Consider the following 9,839-nt stretch of genomic DNA (forward strand, 5'->3'; position numbering starts at 1 on the left):
GACTCTGCAATTAACCGTATTAGTCATGCCTAGATATTGGTTCATCTGAGAGGTGCAGGGCACTTTAAACCCAGACAATTCTGAAGTACATCTATTAGAATTGTTAAATGTAGAACTGTATAAATGACCAAGGTCAACCTTCACTATATCGAGTTACAGCATCTGTCACAGAATGTATTGCAGAGGTCCATCTACTCCAGGCCAATGGTCTTGCTCTCCTCTTTCTACTTCACTCCTGAAAGAAAAGCAAGACACCGATCCGTGATACTGCAGCGAGCCCGGAGAATAGATTCTCTCTGGCTCTTTGTCGACACTTTTGAAATCTCTCGTTTCTCTCTCTCTTCGTCTCTCGGTGTCTCTCTGTCTCTGGTGTGTGTGGGAAGAAGAAGTGGTGTGTAGCCTACCTAGAGAGAGGAGAGGGCATCAGGTTTTGTGCACCACTCCCCCTCACTGAGGCGAGCTGCAGTGTGATTCAGGTGCTCAGAGAAACCACCAATGTTTCAGTCGGGATATTTCTGGTGAGCTTTCTATACGAAGAGTGAAATATATTGATATGAAACAGTATACTGTACCCAGATGACACTGCCTAACTTACTGAAATAGTCTTTGGGGATTTTACTGTGATATGCAAGATACTAGCATATAGCATACAGTAGACAGGGTTGTAATTTGCATATTTACCGTACAGCGATGTTCTCAGTAAGACAAATGTAATATGGGTTGTGCTTGTCAAGATCATTGTGCTGTGTTCACGTAAACACCAGGAACTGGCCTTGAGGAGAACTGGATATGTGCGAGGCAGAGAAATGAAAATAATAAGCTGATTTACTCCATCATAAGAGAGTGTGTGGTTGTGCATGCCTGGCAAAGCCCCTGGACTAAAGCGTGGGCATAGTCTCCTGGAGCTACGGATTTGGGATTGATTCTCTCCTCTCCTTCACGTTGAGCTCACGGAGAGAAAGCATGGATGAAATTCACAACGGTCATTTATGAGACAGAAAAAGGTCTGTGTCTAGAATTTTTTTTCTGCACATTTGTTCAACATCAATTATTTGTATTTCTATAAGCTTGGGGCTACATGTTCCCACCCACCCTAATGTCTGTAGCCCAAACATCAGGAAGTCTATCTCAAGAAACACCAACCTGCAGTAAGTGCCAAGAATATTTTGGGATCATGTCCTTTTAGCCCTGTAATGATGCCCCCATTTCCTATTAAATAACCCATGACAATCCTTAAAAGGCAATGCGATCAGGTGTTTTTGTTTGTATGATTAACCCCAAACCCCTTTTCTGCAGACAGATTATTGGGGAGTATGGGTAAATATTGCATAAACAGCAAAGGGGAGACCCGGTCTGCGTGACTCACCGGCATCACACTGAAGGCTAACTAGCCAGAACTTCCAGTCAGGGCTTCTTGTGATGATGTATTCTGGGTCTAATTGCCATTGCAGGACTGTTTACCCTCTAGGATGCTTTGCTGGTGACGCCTCTGTCCTCTCCCTGGTTGGCACAACAAGACTGACATTTCTCTCCTTGGCACCACTCTGTCTGCCCGCCCATCTATCTGTCTTGAGAGACTGGCTTGTGACAAGACTTGGGGACATGGGGGCTATTGATTTTGAGCACTCACATAATCTCATACTCTAAATGTCAATCTTGTGACATAAACATCCTTCTGGTGATACCAGCAGAAATTACAGCGACATTCCCGTATGTCAACTCTACAGTTTTGGCACACCCAGAGAAATTATTCCTGGAAATACACGTTTGTTGATCAATCGTAGCACTTTACTCAACATGCTGGGTTTTCTGTAAATCCAGACATGCGTCAGTGGTCATTATAATCATTTCACTACACGGTTGTCTGTGAAATCCTACAAAGATTCACACAGGTAGGTTTATACAGGACCACCAATGTTTATTGGCACAATATTTATTATAGTGCAAAAGATTTTGCAACCTGCATCAAATTCAAATCACATAAACGGTGAAGTCCTTATTTTACAAGCAATGTCACACAGAGCTTCACATGCCTATAAAACTGCACTGCAGGCATGCATGCATGTAAGTTTCAGAACTGTGGATGACTAATACATATGAATACTTTCTTATAATACATTTCTTTCTTATAAAACCTGGTTTGATCAATTCAGTTTTGTTGCTACTTTAATTAAATTGCATTTCATTGTTATTTTTTATGGAAGGTGTTATTGCTACGTGACATAAATGGTAAACACAGACCCCCAGATATGTGTGACTTACTGTAAGCAACTTCTATTGCTTACAGCCATTAGTCAGACTGTTGCTGTTTCTACAGATAACGGCCTGGTTATCCAAGCATTTAGGATTTAAGACCTATTTTATGAACTCTAATGAGAAAACTGGAGTTGTATTTCCAATGGTGTGAAATGAATGTGAATGTCCAAGCAAATGCATGTCTGGCTTACATCATTCACTTTTACAAAATACTGCTCTGTCACTTTTAAAAATATCCAATAGATTTTTTCTTTCGCCTGGAAATTCGAAAAAGGGAAAACTGAACCTCAGTACTCTTGTCAACTAACTCGTGATGTGGTAATACTCGCCCACGCCACAAAGAGGTCAGCTCTCTTCTCTCTCCGTCTGCTGGTTACAGAGGCTTGAATAGTAATCATAGAAAACAATGTAAAAATACAGCAGTAAGTGGACTGTTTCATAACCAAGGTCAAAGCTATGTTTTCCTCAGCATACCACCACTTGGAGTGGGGCCCAAAAATTGGTCCTGTACAGAGGTTTTTGAAAAAGAATGCCTGACAGAAATGACCATCATATACCTCAAGTATGTACCGGGTGTACTTCAATGCTGAAACTACAGATATCCCTATGCCTATTTGCCATTTCCATTTGCCATCGCAACCACCTTCTCACCTTCTTTCAAAAATGTGCAGCCTGTGCTCAATTTCCAAGCATGCTTTGGAATTGCATGTGCAATGTAGTGTAGCACTAACTGAACAAATTCAACTATAGGCATAGTGTCATGTAACGCTGTGCTAAGCTTTTAGAGGCACAAAATAAAAACACATTGCAGTAATGGAGTCTGGGATCAAAAGAATGAGAAGAATGTTGAAGCAAACCAAATATAACCAAAATGCAGTTACATTTAATGGTCTTGATTTAGATCCAATAAAGTGCAATCATGTTGTCTCAATACCATTTTGCTGGGGTAAACCTAACCCTAGTCGTAGCAACATGTCATCCCTCAATCCAACCCTTATTTGAAGCAAATTGTGCAGCCCCAACAATCACGAGGGACATTTAGAAGAGTCATCTCACACTAGCATGACCTTTAGGTTCATGGTGTGTACACTAGATTCACATTTGCAAAACCAAAGCATGTTTGGATTGGCGTAGTCTCTTACAGTCTTTAAATGACAGTGATGGATGATGCTGTCATTAGAACCAGTGACACCCAACTGGACCAGTGGTGGCTGGTCAATAGAGGGCGCTAGGGCGCCGCCCTCCCTGGTAAAAAGTGTTGCTAACCCTGACCTTACAATCAATCAGAGCAACGTAATATGTTGTTTGTTGAAAACAAATTCAACCCAAGCGCTCTTTCGTTGTTGATTACGTTACTGTTGATCATCTGTCCATCATCGTATAAAGCCCGCCCTGGCAATTTCATTGGTCCGTCCCGATTCTGGTTTTCTGTAGTTGTCCCCATTATGAGACCCTCCAGACCAAGCTTCCCGAACACATTTTTTTGTGGGCGGGGAAAAGTTGGGCTGGCAGCCAGGCTAGAACTTTAGTGGAGAAAATAAAAATAAAAGAGTTTGGCCCAACCTGACATCAAAATTACACAACAGGCGAGCGAAAAGAGTAAAGGTAAATCATACTCAGAGGTTTCTCCCACGATTGGTAAGCTACAACAGAAAGGCCTGGCTAGCTAGACACGGTCATGTCAATGCATTATTTTATAACATTCGGAACAGATACTGCATGGACTGTTACAGGAGTTGAGGACATTAAACATTTATCTGAGAAAACAAAACAAGTGCACAAAGGCACACATGGAGAATACAATCAAGCTATGCATGCTAGGCAGAGACAATCGCTATGCAACTGGACAAAGGTCACCGGATTGAGGTGAGGAGAAACAACGAAGAAGTGGATAAGAACAGGCACGTTCTATCAAAGATAATTTATTGTGTTAAATTCATATATAAATCCTTAATATTTAGTTTTACAGTAATGGTTGTGTTGTGTTCCCTAATAATACCAGGCAGAGTGGCTCAAGTGCCCAGATGTCAGTGGTTTTCAATATTTCTGAACTGAGTGTAATGATATTTATAGTCCACAAATGTGGACATTTGCCTATAGCTGTGTGCATTAATTACATAATTACTATTTCACAGAGAACTCGTATCATGCAGTTTGTGTTAAATTGTATTAGGATGGTTACCGAATTTACTGAATATTTCACAGCCCCACCTAGAATAATTTTCACCAGCCGCCATTGCTGGGGACCCATGCTGACCGTTACTCTTGCACTGAACACCTTCGCCAGCTGCTTGTACAAAAGGAGGTTGGGTCAAAAGAATAGAAAAGATCTCAGGTTTGCTACAATGCTATGGTTAGTCTTTACTTTTACTCAAATTAAGCTAGACTGTCATTCATGAGATAAATGTAATTATGTAAGATGCTTTGGTAGAAACAGATTTGGACAGGTATGACTGAAGGGGCAGTGAAAAAAACGAGGACCGCCTTAAAGCACTCAGGCGGAGGGCAAACACTCCGGTTTGAACAAGTAATCTATTTTACTTCTGCATCTCTCATTCGTTCAAACAAGACCATATCTGACAGAAGTAAATAGATTTTTCTGTGGTTCAACAAGGTCAAACAGTCTTTCAATCAGCAAACGAGGACTGACATTACACAGAAGCTGCAGAGTGGCCATGGACTCACATATCTGAGTCTTACAGTATCTTAAGGCACTGGATTGAGAACCTTTGCGCCAGTAGTTTTACACCATAGTGACCATCACAGACATGTCAGGCTTTCAGAGTTACCGTCGGTCCACTCCATTCCTCTACTGCAAAGTTTATAAATCCCCTGCAACCACCAAAGGAAGGTAGCAACCAGTAAAAAAAGAAAATCCTATTCCAGGTGCAATATCATTTTTTGTGTTCTTGCTTGGTGGTAGACATCTGTGTAGTGAGTGATAACACCAAGCTTATGTATTCCTCATTTTTATGTACATTCCTGGCATGCTCTTCCAATAAATCAGGTTCTCTGAAATATCTTACAATCAAATGGGAAACAAACATTCACCATTTCTGGTATATTTTGTGCACTATAAATCAATAAAAGATTCAGTCACTGTCCTTTCAGTTTTTCAATTGAGACTCAACTCTTTGCCCTAGGCTTGAATTTTCAATATGATCTTTTAGGAGGATCTAGTCTGGTCTGTCAGGCGTTCCAATCTGCCATTTATCCACATTTAGCCCCTCCTGAACTCCACTGCTGTCTTCTGCTCCCCTCTGGCTAGAATCTGTTGTGACACTGAGAGAGGAGGCTGGAGTGTGCGGGGTGTTCCCCAGAGGAAGAGGGGGAACCCTGGGGTACAGAGGCGAGAAGGAGCAGCTGGAGAGCAACTCTCCCATGGCTTCTGTCCCAGTTAGATGTGGACACGCTGTATGCATGTAACAAACACACAAACACACACACACACATACCTAGGGGACAACACTAAAGCCATGGGGCCATTCACTCAACGTCCTAGCTGGACATGGAGACAATGCTCAGAACAGGGTACATGCATGCACTTGGTAAAGTAAATATCTAGATTTTTTATGTTTCGATCTGGTTACTGCAGAAATACATGCATGACGTGCAATAATTCGATTTGGAATGTTTTGTAAAGAGTTTTGGAGAAATGTGCTGCAAATACAATTGTGTTTTGCAGGTGGTGGAGTATGAATGAGAAAAGAGTTCAGGGATTTGGGAGAATGTGATCATTGAATGCAATTTGCGTGAAATCAATAAAAAATGATTCAGTTTGGTCCACGTCCACTTCTGTTTTGCTGACTGTGTGAAGAGTTTTGACAAATCATTTCACAATCCTAAACCACACAGAACGTGTGCAGTACCCAAACTCTGAGACTAGAATGAAAAAATCACACGCCTAAAGTAGCACCCATGTTGGCATGAGCTGTCAAATTGCCCTCGTCTTGCCTCTGACTAACCCAGTCAGTCAGCCTGTCAGTCAGCCAGTCAGTCACCAGTCATAGCCTCTTTCTTGCCTCTTGGCACTTCCCTAACCCGTCTGCAAACCTGTATCCTCGTGGTGCTCTGGCAGCCGGTGTACTTTTGGAACCTGGCAGCTCTGCAAGTGTCCATCCTGAAAAAATTGAATTGTGAAGCTGTGGAAAACTGCCAGCCAATTATCTTTCTCCTGGCAGTGAGGAACGTGCAAAACACAAACTGGGAATGAGTTCCATCTCCTGGATGATACCGTCACCCGGCTTGGTAGCTCGATCGGTCGACCATCTCGGTACTGCCCCTGTACTGCCTGCGTCCCCCGTGTACCTGGTTTACAAAGGGAGTCTCCAGCAACTGCGGGACATGGTCAGCAGTCACACCCCATTTTGTGGCCCAGTCTTTGAGCTCATTATACAGACACTCTCAGTTAGTGACAGCTGTTCTCTCGTGTCCTTCACCACAAGCGCAGATGGGGGAAGAGGTGACACACACAGAGTGTGAGAGAGAGAGAGATGTGAGAGGAAGACATATAGAGGAGCAGAGACAGAGATGGAGAGAGACGGAGAGGGAGGGTAATGGAGGACAAGAGCATGAGCAGCCATTAAAAGATTAGACGTCCAAGATTAGGAGAGATGGGAGAGTGGAGTTGAAGCTATTAGATTGGCTCCCTGTGGAGACAGAGGGGCCTTAAATGAGCTTCTACAACCCAGCATCTGAACAAGCACAGGAGGAAGCCCAATTGAAACATTAGTTTATGATAACTCCACTCCAGGGGGATAGTTGCTGTACTCTTCGACCGTGTCAAGTAGACACAGGCCCAATTCACACCATCAAAATTCTACGTTGACTCTTGAATAAATGGTCTGTGAGAGAAAAAAAATGTGTTCTGTGGAGAAGAAGTTCAATGTGCTGATGAAAGCATTGGTCCATCTTCAATGGAAAACTAGGGGAGTTTATTATCTCTGTTCCAGGTATCGACAGTCACAATTCCCTGACTGGCCTTCTGGGGAAGTTGGTCAATGGACAATGAATTTGGTGTGTAAAGAGCTCCTCCCTGATGAAAAATTTGTGAAATTAAGTGGTAGAGGAGTAGCCTGGTGCATTTGAAGGAAACTGCTAAGATGGAAGTCAAGCAGCACTGTCACATCTAAAACAGAAGGCAGACACTAATTGATTTTGAGGACTGGAAGCAGGCACACAGAAGTGAAGTGGATTGCACTGAGAGTGGTCATTGCTCTGCACTGTCTCCTCATGGCAAAAAGGTCCTGGGTTTGATTGCCCATTGGGGCACCCACCATCTCCCTGGCCGTGTTCCCCCCATGCTCGTATGCCTCAACATAAAAACATGCAAAACAGGTTGCTTTCCTGTCCATGTCCTTGGCTGTGCATGAGCTGGGCACTTCTACATGGTCCCTGATCACCTTGATGTGGCTGGTCCGTGCTATGGGATGGTAAAATGCCGGGAAGAAATCTACAGTGGACACTCCCTGCATGCTTGTGTGTAAGTTCTAAGTGTCTTTTCTCCTTTCACAAATTGGTATTGTGTTACTAAGTGGTTTGTGATTTATTCCAAAATGCGGATTGCCTTTATGGAATAAACCTAAAGAATTTGTCACCAAGACATAGCATGACCTCATCCAGTGATGAAATACATTCTTCCTGACAAATTTGTCATTGTGCAGATGGCTGGCTGTGCAATAGCCCATAAAACAACTTGCGACAGCTAGCTAGTCTGGGATATCTGTGGATTATGGGGGGACTAAACGCTTGCATGATTCATCAATATGCACCATGTATTCAACAGTAGTGTGGTGATTAGCATGACAATGTGATGTCCATATCTCTTGTCTTTCTTGCTCTTGTTACCTCAACAAACCTGAAGAAAAACACTGTGGCAACTACAAGTCATGAAATCACAAAACAAGATCAGAAGGCAGTGTTTTCCACATGGACGACTGCTGAATGAGAAACTCATAGAACTGTCATGATAAACCTTTGTGAAGTGTGAAAAGTCTGAATAATGCGACTTCCATGGTTTGTCCCAGAGGAAACAAGCTTTATAATAGCTTTGAATGTATGAAGGAGTCCGGTCTTAATGAACAATCTCCCACAGCTGAGATTTTCTCATCCCCTCTCCTGAGAGAGGGGGAACAAGACTGGTCGAGTGCTTTGAAAAAAAAGAAAACGTGTACTCTCAAAGCAGTCGGGTAACAACCGTTGGAGAACACATTCGAAGGCACACTTAACTCTCTAAAATAACCCCAACTGCATACTATTTTAATACATTGACAAAAATAACATAGAACATCGTCTTTTACTGTTATTGTTGCAGTGACATGTTCTGAAACCTAGTTGTGAAAAGAATCCCTCCAGGGAAATAGCTTTGCTGTTGTCTCCATACTAATAATTGACATCAACTTTCATTTTGGCTTTTGTTGGGGACTTAAAAGTCTGTAAATGTTATAAAGTCAGTAGGTTAGTTTGGTACTATAAAGATTAAAGAGATGTAGGTGTAAGAATTGAATCCCTTGTTTCTCTTGACTAATCTTTCAGATCCATCACCCCAAGAAGCCCCAGTGCCTTCTGGGATTGGGATGGGCATGACATCACACTAAGTTTAACAGTTTCTATAGTACATACATTAACAAGGCATGATCTTCATTCAACCCAACACCTTGGAGAGCAGTCCATGTTGTTGAATTCTCCGAGGCTACCTGGAGCAACTTGAAGGTGTGCACAGTACAGCCAGTCAATACAACAAACAAACAAAATATTTGTTTGGCAAGGACCAGCCTCCTCCTACATGTGATGCCCTGATCAGAAATAAACGACCTGTTCTGTATTTCAGAAAATCTCATGACTGTTTTCTGCCTGTGGTGAGGTATGGAATCCAGGGAAGTACAAGGTAAAGTATGCTGCCATGGAAACAGAACTGTGGTTGCTCTTAAAGCCTGTATGATTGTTTTGAAAAACAAAAGCAAAAGTCATATTTGTCATATGGTTACAATTTAATGCCTCCCACAAAAGCCCCACTGTCCCCAATAAGGCATATTACTTTGACCATGCATTAAACATCATATAGTATTTAAAGCAGGAGATATATGCAGCCAACATAAGAAACAGTTGAGTGCTCAACAACAGAAGAGATGCAAGCCATCCATGTGGAGCTTTACTTAACGTATCCACATAGCTGTCAGTGAGGTTTGAAAGAATCCCGTTGAAAGATCCTTCCGGCTGTTTGTTGCGCTGCCTCCCTCTCTGCGTAGGGTCGCGTGGCAGAGCAACGCCACGGCGAGCGTTCTCCATCTGCTAGGTTGCATCAGGACAGCTTGTACAGTACTGTCACAACCCAACAGGGGACGGATGTCTGTCTCTTTTTTTCCTCATGGCGCACGTGCATGTGTCTGGGCCTCGAGTCTCAGGAGGCCTCTGGGCTTTCATTTAGTCAAGACTGTTTTTGTCCCACGTGCCATAGGGAAAGAGCCGAATGTTGTAAACCTTTTTATTTTTATTTTTTTTACCTGCGTGTAGCTCAGTGAGTTGAATCTTGACTGCTTGTTTTCACTGTCAGAGATCTAATAACTTCAGGCTGTGATTTAATA

General features: G+C 42.6%; 1 long non-coding RNA gene across 1 annotated transcript; it reads left to right on the forward strand.

Annotated features, from left to right (window-relative positions):
* Window positions 1-512: 512 nt before the first annotated feature.
* LOC124478152 lies at window positions 513-9,142 on the forward strand. The gene is made up of 3 exons (XR_006957210.1): window positions 513-1,004; window positions 8,791-8,967; window positions 9,086-9,142. It is a non-coding gene; the product is annotated as an uncharacterized LOC124478152 (long non-coding RNA).
* The last annotated feature ends 697 nt before the right edge of the window (window positions 9,143-9,839 follow it).

The sequence above is a fragment of the Hypomesus transpacificus genome, chromosome 15 (genome assembly GCF_021917145.1).
Source record: "Hypomesus transpacificus isolate Combined female chromosome 15, fHypTra1, whole genome shotgun sequence".
Lineage (NCBI taxonomy): Eukaryota > Metazoa > Chordata > Actinopteri > Osmeriformes > Osmeridae > Hypomesus > Hypomesus transpacificus.